The sequence below is a fragment of the Diabrotica virgifera genome, chromosome 6 (assembly GCF_917563875.1).
Source record: "Diabrotica virgifera virgifera chromosome 6, PGI_DIABVI_V3a".
Taxonomy (NCBI): domain Eukaryota; kingdom Metazoa; phylum Arthropoda; class Insecta; order Coleoptera; family Chrysomelidae; genus Diabrotica; species Diabrotica virgifera.
Window position 1 is genome coordinate 48,517,975 of NC_065448.1, and position 12,671 is coordinate 48,530,645.

Genomic DNA, 12,671 nt, shown 5'->3' on the forward strand with positions numbered 1-12,671 from the left:
ACCTTTTATTAATTATTTATATATTTAGATTATAATTGAAGATGGCACACAACTTTTTCTGCAAAAATCAGAATACCACCTTTCACATCCAAATTAAGTAGTCGTTTTTTCAAAGACTTCGCCTTGCTAGTAGAAAAAAAACACAACTTGAAGAATTAAATTATAAATAAATAAAAAAATATTATAACTTATTTATTATAATTCTTAGTGATACAATAATGTATCAAAAAATACAATTAAATGTGCGTAAAAATACGTAAATATAATTAACCATAATCTGATAGAAATTTAATTCAAACAATGGGAATAACCCAACCCTTTCCTCCCACAATACACAAGTGACAAGTGTCACGTGCTCGAAGTCAATTACAACCACTTGCAGGGCCAGGGGGTGAAAACGGCTTTGATGACTTCATAAAAAAGAATGTCAAAAAGGAGATGTATCGGCAACTCCACTGCACTTGATCCTCAGCGAGAGGAAATCGATGCTGAGTGTCTAGCGTGGTTGCGCACGCGCATAGATGTTGGATCAATAGAGATGCATTTTCATTTACACCCCTTGGAGTTCTGGGGAAGCTTTAACTTTAACCTGTGAGTTGTTTGTTGTTAGTGATAACCAGGAAAAGGAAATAAGGTATGTGTTGTTGTTATAGAATATAATAGAACAGCAGAATAAAACGTTTATGGAAAATAAAAGTCATAAAATTAGGGTCAAGTTTGACAGATTTTAGTGAGTTATTTCAAAGAGTTTTCTCTACACAAATATACTTGTCCGTCTACAAAAAAAAACATGATATTTGTTTATAAATTTTGCAAAATGAATTAAAGTACAATTTTTAGTGTTACTAATGATGTGTTTCAATAGAAATTTTTGATCATGAAAATGTTCTTTTTAATATAACAATATTATTTTTTCGAAAAATATTACAACTTAATTGTATTAATATTTTATTTGCAAATATTTTGCTACTGTTCAATTATAATAAAAACCTTTAGCTATTTATTAGCTATTTATTATAGTAGTAATTTTCAATTGTTTATTGTCTTAAGATGTAATAATAATTTATTAAAATAATTCATGTTGGATCGTTATCTCGCTATATCCGTATATATGTTAGTATATTTGATCAGATCTTTTCTCTTTTTTTTTTTGTTTCAAGCGTTATGTCCTTGTTTGACCTCGACAACTAATGGTATGGTCTTCTTGTTATCTGATATTTTGTAGATTATTAAACGCTTTTGTTTACTTCAATAGTTTGCATCAAATCTTTAGACGTTAATTTGACTGACTTTTCTTCAATGCAAATGAATGAAAAGTAGACATATGCATTTGCGGGAACAATACACGAATAGTCAATAATTTTTTTATGTTTATTAATTGTTTAAATAAAAAAAAAACGATTTTAATGGAAAATGCTTAAATTCTCTTGTTTTTTACAATGTAGAAACTTGAAACTTTTACGGATTGTAGCTAATGATATGAACTATACATAATTTCACTTTTTACGTTAATTGTTTACGTTGTGCTTCATAAATAAACAATAAAGTTTCAAATTTTGAACACTCATATATTTGTTTATACATAAGTCGGCGTTTATTCGTGTCAAATTTCAATACGATACGAAACAAAACTTCAACCAAAACTCGAATTCAAAAAATTCGTGTTTTTATCGTAGTCTAAGAAAAACCACCGGTAGAGACGTTTTGTGCTACAGTTAACAGAATTAATTAATTAATAGAATTCGTTTTGTCGTATTAATTAATTAAACGCTTTTCTTTAGTTCAATCGTTTGGATAAAGCCTTTGGACGTTAATTTGACTGCCTTTTCTTCAATGCAAATGACTAAAAATTTGCATACATTCGCGGGAACAATACACGAATAGTCAATAAAACATTTTTTTGTTTATTAATTGTTTAAATAAAAAACGATTTTAACGGAAAATGCTTAAATTCTTTTGTTTTTTACAATGAAGAAACTTGAAACTTTTACAGATTGTAGCTAATGATATGAACTATACATAACTTCACTTTTTACGTTAATTGTTTACGTTATACTTCAAAAATAAATAATAAAGTTTCAAATTTTTTGCCGATTCCGACTACTTTTCATGTTTGTACATCATATGTTTCATACATAGTTTAATAAACATAACGATATATTTTAATGTTTGAAAAGTGTAAGACTAAAAAGTAAAAAATAAAAGATATGAAAAAAATATTTTTAAGAAACGCTTTTCTTTAGTTACAAGTGACTAAAATTAAACATATTATAAAAAAAATCAACTAAAAAGTAAAAAATAAAAAAAAATGAAAAAAACACATTCGTTAAAGAAAAGCGTGGTGCGAAAACAGTTTATTCGATGAAGACGCGCCACGCTTTTTTTGACGAATGTGTTAGATTTTTGAATTTTATTTATTTTTTGCTTTTTAGTTGATTTTTTTTATATGTTTAATTTTAGTCACTCGTAACTAAAGAAAAGCGTTTCTTAAAAATATTTTTTTCATATTTTTGTATTTCTATTTTTATTTATGTAAACTGTATTTAATCCGCACTTTAATAATAATGTAGTCAATGTGATTTCTGATTATCTTGTCCTTTTGATCAGCTGGAGATTTTCAAGTATCAGTTACATAGACATCTCTCGTTCCATCCCTCCTTGTGGAGTATTGGGCGCTTATGCGTTTCTTGGCCAAAAGTGTAAGATGGCTGTCTGGCCGGGACAGCGGTAATTTAATATTGAAAATATTAAAAACATTACTAAAAGATTTTTAACTTATATAACTTACCAATAAGTTTTAAATTAAAAAATCTTTTAGTAATGTTTTTAATATTTTCAATATTATTAATTTTGCTATTAGGATTGAAAACTACTCCATCTTTCAATTGCCAGATGACGCTAGTCACCTAATACCTTCACTTCGGTTGCAATGGGTGGGAAAAACTCTCGGTGCTGGTCATTTAGGATATAGAGAACAGTGCCTACGTTCTCTCCGATGTGGCTCCAATAAGAGCCGAAAATCGCGATTCAGAGGACTGGACTGCGCTCCGTATTCTAATTGAAAAGTAAGATTGTTTTGCCTTCGCATTGCAACTGAATAAAAATGGTATACATTTTTATTTTATAGTCGTATTACTCCGTAGAGTAACCAGGTGCATTTTCCGTTGGAAATTCTACAGACGGGGGATGTGAATTGCATAGTGTAGAATTCCTTCCCTTTGTCTTCACTGCAGCATCCATGTGCTTGCAAATTGTAGAAGCCTTGGAGGTGTCACCAGGAAAGTGTACCAATAAGTTTTCAATTTAAAAATCTTTTAGTAATGTTTTTAATACTTTCAATATTATTAATTTTGCTATTAGGATTGAGAACTACTCCATCTTTCATCTTTTAAAAAAAATTATTATAGTCAAAGAAAAAATTGTCTGGCTAATTCTACCAAAGCCATTTAATTAATAAAAAAAAGATTGCAATGTGCCGTCCGCATGAATCAATAGTTTCGACAACTATAAAATATATGAAATTATTTTTGATAATGTTTGACACGTTCCATTGTTTTTAAATAAACATAATTTACGTAAAGTGATTTCATCTTGGATGCTGAAATGACAGTTTTTTCAAACAATAATTTCGATCTCGTTCTCTAATATTTGGAAAGGATCATTAGGAGAACTGAAAGTTCTACACAATTCAGCATTTTTGCGTTGATCATTGTTGGTACTCTTATTTATAGTAGGGGAGGAAAATATCCTAAATTTGTAGTTACTAGCGTAGCTGTAGTTACTCGAGCGTTATGGGGACCTATTGGATTGTGAAGAGTAGGTCCTAAAACCAAAAAAAGTATAGAATAGAATAGAATAGAATAGAATAGAATAGAATAGAATAGAATAGAATAGAATAGAATAGAATAGAATAGAATAGAATAGAAATATGCTTTATTGTCATGAAAAATTGTACAATTTTATCGACAAAGCTTATAAAAAGTCAAGAAAACAAAACAATAACAATCCAATTTACTAAAATTACATAAATCGTCAATATATTTACAATAATAACAATAATAATGAAGTTAAACAGAAGTAATCAATTGCAAAATTTAAGTAAATTGCAAATGCATAGTCTACCTAGTAATTAATAAGTTTAAAAGTTAAGCTGATGCATATGACACCCAAATATAGACAAAAAAATGATAATAAAAATACTACTTCTGCAAAGGGTACTGTAATTTCTTAGTTATTGATTAAGAAAATCTTCTACTTACCTTAAGTTAAGTTAAGTTTTCCATAAAGTGGAGGACTTTCCATTTTTTTATTCAATTTTCCATTTCCAACAATCTATTCATAATTCGAAAAAATGTCTGGAATAATAAAAGTTGCTTATTTTTACGTAGAGAATCCAAATCTTCAATAAAGATTGGGGGCACCTGTTTAGGATTTTACAGTAACCCCACATTTCGCGAAATATCGCGGGGTTCGTATTTAAAATTTTAAATTTACACTCCTTCCCTTATTGTGGGGGTTCGTGTTTGGTATCATTCGATAGATTTTTGAAAAATATTAAACATCTATTTTTTAGTTTTTTGATCTAACGTTCATTACGCGAAATATTCTCTTTTTTGTTAAACTTTGTGACTCGCTTATTTCCTTACGTCCCGCTCAAATCGTCAGATTTTGAAATATGCACTCTTTTGCATTTACTTAACTTGCCTTATCTTAATCTGACGATTTCGAGTTTTTCTAAGTATAGATTTTTTTCGGCCCCCCTTAACGAACTCCCCTGTATTAAGATCCAATATATGGTAGGGGTACATTTACAGGGTACAAGGTTTCTCCCATGTGATATTCTGGCACGCTCGAGTAACTGCAAAAATCCCCGCTTGGGCTCCCCTACCATAAGGTTAAGTTGTTGAACTTTTCTTTTATGCAATTCAGTGGAAGTTTGTTATTTACCTTTCGATCACAGGTGATCTAAAAAGGACACATTATTGATTTTATGAAAAAAATTTGCTAACGTCTGTTGCTTTTTTGTTTGGTGTACATTCCGTATCATCGTACCTACATCAGTTATGTCAACACTTCTGTTCCAATGTTTGTATTAAAGTTTTCCAGTATTATCTTTGTATTCCGTTTTAGTAATGAGTAAGTAATGAGTAATAAAATAATTTTCTATGTATGCATAAGACGCCTTTTTTTTCTTTACTTTATTTATCTTAACATAAGATATGCCATTTATGACACTTATGAAATGTTATCCCAATTTCAGTCTAGGGGTGAATATATTATTTCTGATATAATTTTAAACTAGTTCACTACGTTTTTTACTTGTTTTTATACTAAAACCTAGGTACTACAAATAACCTACCATCCACTCCATTATTAAATAAAATGGAGTCAGTCACCTATATCAATAATGAAATTTCCTTTTGGTTTGTTTCTATATTGTGCTCCTTCCTAAATAAGTGCCTTTCCCGTTACAAGGTTTAAGTTTGGATTTTATTTCATTTGTCTTCTTCACTGCCGTGTTTCCTTTTCCGATAAATCGATTTATTTTTTTTTTTTATTAGAAAAAGAAGTCGCATCCACCAAAAGGTTATTAGCGACGGAACAAAATATAAATAACAAAAGTAAACAACTACAGATTGTACAAAATGTTTATGGACTTTAGATAATTAACTATATTGTCACAGGAACAGTTTTGACCTAGAGCCTGTGGTAGAGCGTTTGGGATCTTGTAGCGCTGTCTTTCTTGGTCATATTTACTACAAATTATTAAAAAGTGTTCGACTGTTAATGGGACGTTACACTGATCACATATAGGCGGATTACTCTTTGTGAAAAGGTAAGAGTGCGTTAACCTGGTATGTCCTAGACGTAAACGCGCAACCGCAATTTGTTCTCGTCTACTGCGCGACGATGGAAACCACTGAGACACATTATTTTTGATTTTATTCAACTTAGAATTAGATTGAGACCACTCATTTCGCCACAAACACAACACTTTATTTTTAAAATAAGCTTTTAAGTCACTGGAAACACACTTGTCTATCGGCACCGAAAAATCACTTAAAATTGCCTCTCGTGCAGTCCGTCAGCTTCTTCATTTCCTGGTATTCCGACGTGTGAGGGAACCCATACAAATTGGACGCTTCTTCCATGTTCATGAGCTTGGGAAAGCTGGTATTTTAGCAACTTTTCAAAAGGATGTTTCGGAAAAATGTGTTTTAATGAATTTAGAGAGCTGAGGGAATCTGTTATGATCAGGGCTTTTGTGAGTGTAAGCTCGTTAAGAAGTTTCACAGCACGGTATATGGCGTAGAGTTCAGGTGAATATGTGCTACATGCTGGGGGTAAACGGAAAAGATTATTTACGATTTATTTTGTTTCGATTCGTGTATTTATTATTTTCTATTTTCTGGTTAATTTTGGTTCCCACTTTAATCTGTTTCCTTTTTTGTTTCTTCTCTATTGCAATATGTCTTAAGTTTTTTATTGATATTTTCCGTAGAGGAGCAGGTGAATGATAAATAATCAAATTTCTTAAACATAAGATGGGAGAAGAAGAAAAAATCAAATTGCATGTCATTATTGAGAGAAAACTAAGTATTGAATTGAATACTTACAATATAGAGTTACTTATATTGCAAATCTTTTTCCTGTTTTTTACTGATTAATTAAAATGGAAATACTAAGCGGGTGATTATACTGTCGTCATTAGATATGATTGAATGTTTTGTCTTATTTAAGACCAATTTACTGCTATCAATTTTAATTTGACAAGGATTTTTAATTTGGGATCTATAAAACATGTCTTAATTGTCATCAGAAATGAGAAAGATAAAACTAAATCAATATTGGAATCATGTTCCCAACCTAAATAAAATAATTTGTTTGGTTATTCAAATCTTGTCTTTTGAAAACAAAGTCCTCAGAAAACGACTCTCCAATAAAATAGTTTTAATTCAACAATTGTGCTTAATCCCCAATATTTTATTAATTACAAAAATAAAATGATAATCAAAAACTTCAAGAATACCTACTTTTTTTTAACATTTTCGCGTAAGCACTCTGCGAATTTCGTTTATCAATATATGATATAATTTATGTTTTCTAAACGCTTTTTTTAGATCTTATACAGATCTTCTTCTTCTTTGAGTACCGTGGCCAAATTTTAGGCGTGGGTAGCTTCAATGACAATTTTCCGATATCGTTCTCGATATTGGGCATGTAACTCATCTGCTGATAAGCCAGTCCATTGAGGAAGGTTTCGGAGCCAGGAATATTGCTTCCTATTAATTCCTCTTTCTCCGTCAACGTTTCGTTGAGTACTAACTGCAGTATCCAGTATCTGCTTCCTCTCATTATATGCCCCAGATATTTAAGTTTTCTCTTTTGAAGTTATACTTCTTTACCGGCGATAGAGAGTAAATTTTTATATGGGAAAACCTAGCGACCGGGCGCATGCGCATTATAACTTTGTTCTGATTTGATGTTCAAATGACATGTCAAAAATTATTCAATATGGTGGCTGTGGCACAGCTGTAGTTAGATTATTTATGGTTGTTGCGTTTTAAAATTTGTGTGAAAAGAAACAACAAACAAAAGTTAGTTAATAGTTATACTGCCTTTTTAAATAGTTTTCATATACCTATATTTTTGGACTATTTTGGACAAGGAAAACTCATTCTAATTTGGTAAGTACCTAGTTTTTATTATAATCATATTGTAATTATACATTTGGATTAGGTTGAAATACATACATTTATTTTCTCAAGAATGCGGATTTTAGAGAGAAATCCCAAATTAGGTTCGATTTTTATTTTTAAATTATGATTTTTTGGCGTAGATTTATTTATCTAGTAGGTATGTAATGCTTTGATTTACATACTTAATTTGATTACCAACAAAAGTTCTACCAATCTTCATCTAATATATTGTTTTCTTACTGTTTTGTTATATTTTTATATTTTCTTCCACAAAATTTAAACTACATAATTTTCAAAACAATTGTCAAACAGTAAAACGTTCAGTTACCGTATTTTTCCACATGATAAATAATGTGCGATTGGATGAGTGAGTCTACGCTTCGATTACGAGTCAAAGCGGCACGAAATTCAAGGGTTCAATTCCCGATGCAAGTTTTATTTTTTTATTTTTTTATGCATATTATGATTGTAAGTATATTTGTTATATAATTTTTTTTTCAGCAAATGTGTATTTAAAATTTTTGCCAACAATTATTATCGTCCAGAAATAATTTTTTCTTTGTGGCATTTTTCAATGTGTTTGTGTGCGTTTTATTCTTTTATTTTTTTAAATTTTTGGTATAGTCTTAAAAATCACATAATATGTAGTAGAAGTATAACTTCTTACGTGCGTACAAAGTACACACACATTCTTGTTTTATCATCTCCATCAAGTCACCTTCGCCTTGACATATTCTGTATAAGACTTCTATGTTTGTAATACGTTGAACCGATTATATTTTGATCATTCTACAATATGACCACATCTCGAAGGCTTCTAATTTGTTCATTATATTATCCTTCATGATCCAGACTTTACATCCATAAATATAGTAATACAGGTTACACATAACATTTTAGGAACTTTATCCTTAGTTGCTCCTTAGAGCTTAGAAATGCTCAGTATATAGCTCAGTTTATACAGATATAGTTCCTCAATTAAAATGTATCTGGTCTGAGCATTTCACATTAACAGATATAAAAGGCACATTTTTCAACAGATCGTGGGCGTACTGGGAAAATTCACTAAAATAAAGTTTTGAGAAAAACGCATTTAAACATTATTATACCTTGTGGCTTACCTCTTAAAAATCGGGTGAAAATCCACTAACTCACAAAAGTAAAGTTTTTAGAAAAACGCATTTAAACATTATTATACCTTATGGCTTACCTCTTAAAAATCGGGTACACTGGCTGTAAAAAAATTTTGGTACCTGGATATGATTTTGAAGGATGTTAACCACAGGTGGTGTATGGTGTACACATACATGTGCAAAAAAAATTGGAAAAACATTATTTTATTCATGAAAACTTAGAAAAAGATGGAGTTAGTTGCTTTTCTTTGTCATTGAATGTACCGATTTAAACACGGTGGATGACGAATTTGGAGATATATGATTTTTCCTGTTAACATATTGATGTTTCTGGATTTAATGGTATTAAAATGTCAAAATTGAAAAAAATGGAGTTAGTGGATTTTCCCAGTACGCCCACGAGATGATCTTTGGCAACATTTTTCGTTCAAGTGGTTTACGTCAAATTAATATACAGTGATGAGCGTGCTAATAACCGGGAAAATAGCGCAAAAGATGGAAAACGTATTAAGTTGTGAGAAAAAAGGAAATGAAACTAGTCGAGCTGGGAGATTTAGCGATATTAACATATAAATTCACATTATATTGATTGTTTCCCGCCTTTATACGTATCAGAGGAGTATGTCAACTAAAACTGTCACTGTCAAAACTGTCACTGTGACAGTGACAGTTGCCAAACTCGTCCGATACGTCTAAAAGTGGGAAACAATCAATGTAATGTAAATTTTTAGGTTAATATCGCTAAATTTCCCAGCTCGACTAGTTGCATTTCTTTTTATCTCACAACTTAATACGTTTTTCATCTTTTGTGCCATTTTGCCGGTTATTAGTGCGCTCATCACTGTATAATGACTTTCACAATTTACAGTTTTCTTTTGTAAACGAGGTTGTATAGTTATCTTATATAGAGTTTTAAGTGAATTAAGTGTCATCTGCAAAATGTCTTTAGATATATTTATTTCCTCGTTTTATTGAGTGTAGATTTTTTCTATTTTATAATCTACTAGAGTGGGTAATTTATCAATATAAGATCTCTCTAAAACGTTTTGATGCAATGTTGAAATTGTCTGGATGTGCAAGTGCAAACTTTGAAAACTTATCGATGTGAGCATTTTCTTGATCTATTACGGTTAGGGTATTTCCTAGCTAGAAATATCGTAAACAATATAAATTCTGTACAATTATTAGAAAATTGGTAGATAAAGTCAAAATTGCGCCTCTGATAGTAAATGTTCGATGAGAGTCAGGAGCGCGGTACCGGAAGAATAATTTTAGGGACCTACATTTGGTATCAATAGGATGTAGACCTATATACACTCATACACTGACCGGCAAAAAAGTGGCCATCCTATAAATTTCCGAAAATAAAAATGTATTGGAAGTTTTATGCACTGTTTCATATTGCGTCTTAATTTAAACATTTATTGCGGTCATGTGTGCTTGATTTTGACAGTTTGTGACTTAGTTTTGACGTTTATGTTGTTATCTTTGTAGTCGCTGTTTATCTTCTAAGTTGAAAACATTTAATTATAGTAAGCTTTTCAGTAAGCAGTTTAGCTTGTCACTGCAATTGCTGCAAGAAACCGTCTGAGGGAGGTTCGAAATGTGAATGTAATTGAGAGAACGGTTAGAAGACGCCTCAAAGAAAGAGGACTAATAGCAAGAAGCCTGGCTATTGTTCCCGAATTACAACCCAAATACTGTAGAAATCGATTAATTTTTGTTGACAACATCAACACTGGGATTGGAGCCGAATTCTCTTTAATGATAAATCGCGGTTCTTTTTGAAGTCTGGTGATGGCCGAGATAGGATTTGGAGACGGAAAAATGAATGATGTATGTCCCAGACCAAAAAGTTTGGCGGTGGTGGTGTCATGGTTTGGACTGGAATTTTATTTGAAGCTCAAACTGAACTTATTTTCATCAATCGCCCCCTCAATCCTCACCGGTATATAGAGAGTCTTTTGGCAAAAGCAGTAGTTATATTTGGTCCATTTCTTGGGGACAATTTTGCCTTTATGCATGATAATGCAGGGCCACATACTGCAAGAATCGTGACAAATTACTTGAGAGAAGTAGTAATTAATACTCTAGAATGGCCAGCCTTCAGCCCTGATCTGAATATCATCGAACATTTTTGGGATGAACTTCATCGTAGGGTTAGAAGTCAACCAGGCCAGCCAGAACGTAAAAACACGCTTCGTGAAGAATATGAATGTATTCCTCAGGTTTTTATTCAAAATTGTTCCTTTTCCTTCCAAATCGTATGCAAACGGTTATTGATATTTTAGGGCATAATACCCAATATTAGACAATAATTTTGTTCACGTTCACTAGTAATTTTAATTTTTTGTAATTCGTTTTGAAATTACACTAATAAGGAATCAAGCAGTAATGCCCAATTTTTTGTTTTAAAAATGAAAGATGTTGAGTATACAATATGAACCAGTGCATAAAACTTCCAATGAATTTTTATTTGCGGAAATTTATAGGGTGGCCACTTTTTTTGCTGGTCATTGTAGTAGAAAAATGAATCAGGACTTCACTACTTCGCTGTATCACTTACCTTTAGTATGTTCTTTAAAGGTAAAATATTGCAAAACCTCTAAATTTTAAAGAACCGCTTGGATTGACATAAAATTTGGCATACACATAGCTAAAAAGTCAAAGAAAAAAAGTGATATTGTGCTGATGTGTGCTTTTGCCCTAGGGGTGAGTTTCACCCCCCTTTTTTGAGTGAAAAATATATGTTCGAAATAAGTCCAGAAATGAATAAAATGACTAATTCTAAACGACTTTTGTTCTATAAAGTTTTCTCACCAAAATAATACTTTTCGAGTTATTTGCGAATGAATATGTTAATTTTTCTACAAAATAACCACGTTTTCAGACGGTTTTTCGCAAATAACTCAAAAAATAAGTATTTGGTCGAGGAAAAAATTCTTATTAAAAATATAGCACGTAAAAAAGTGAAAAACACGGTGTATATATTAGGTCACTATACCTAGTAGAAGCAGAGTTATAGCTAATGAAAAATAGGTTCATATTCGTCAAATTCCAAATCGAATATTTTAACGTGCCATAACCCAAAAACCAAGCACTTTTTTGGGGAAAACTTATTTTAACTTTTTTAAAGTGTTTAAAAAAATCCTTATTTTTGTTTTTTAAAAAAAATTGAGCATCAAAAGTAAACAAGATACTCTCAAAATTAAGTTGGTCCCTTTTTTGGTAAGAAATCGGGAAAGTCACCTCCTAATTAGCATTTCAAATGAACTCAATTGTTACCACTTCACAAGTTTTTTATTCGCGTGCGTATTGATTATATGATCTGTAAGTTTCATCGGTTCAAAGTCCTTATTTTTGAAAGAGCTGTAGTTAAAAGGGCTTGAACGAGTCACTTATCACGAGTGTATGCAAATTTAAAAACACCAAATCTTAACCAATTTTTGTCTTACAGAAAAACAAAATATACAAAATATTCAGAAAAGTAAAGCTGACTTTTTTATTGTTTAAGACTTTTGGTATCTCTAACAAATTTTAAGTTATTTTGAAAAAAAGCATTTTTTTTAAATTAAATTTTTTAAAAATTTTATTTTAAAACCAAATTTTTTCAAAAATAAGCACTTTGAATCGATGAAACTTACAGATCATATAAACACAACATAAGTAAAGTAACTTGTGAAGCGGTAATGATTAATTTCATTTAAGTTGCTAATTGGGGGTGATCTTCCTGATTTTTTTTTGCCAAAACAAAAGGGACCAACTTTATTTTGAGCGTAACTTGCTTACATTTGATGCTAGAAATTTTTTTTTATAAAAACAGAAATAAAGCTTTTTT

The 12,671-nt window shown here is 30.8% G+C and overlaps 1 protein-coding gene across 1 annotated transcript in view; it reads left to right on the forward strand.

The window, feature by feature from the left end:
• Positions 1-543: 543 nt before the first annotated feature.
• Positions 544-12,671, forward strand: part of LOC126885969 (uncharacterized) — a gene marked incomplete in the record, with an annotated part of 103,521 nt that continues 91,393 nt past the window's right edge. The window contains 1 exon segment of the mRNA XM_050652807.1: positions 544-634.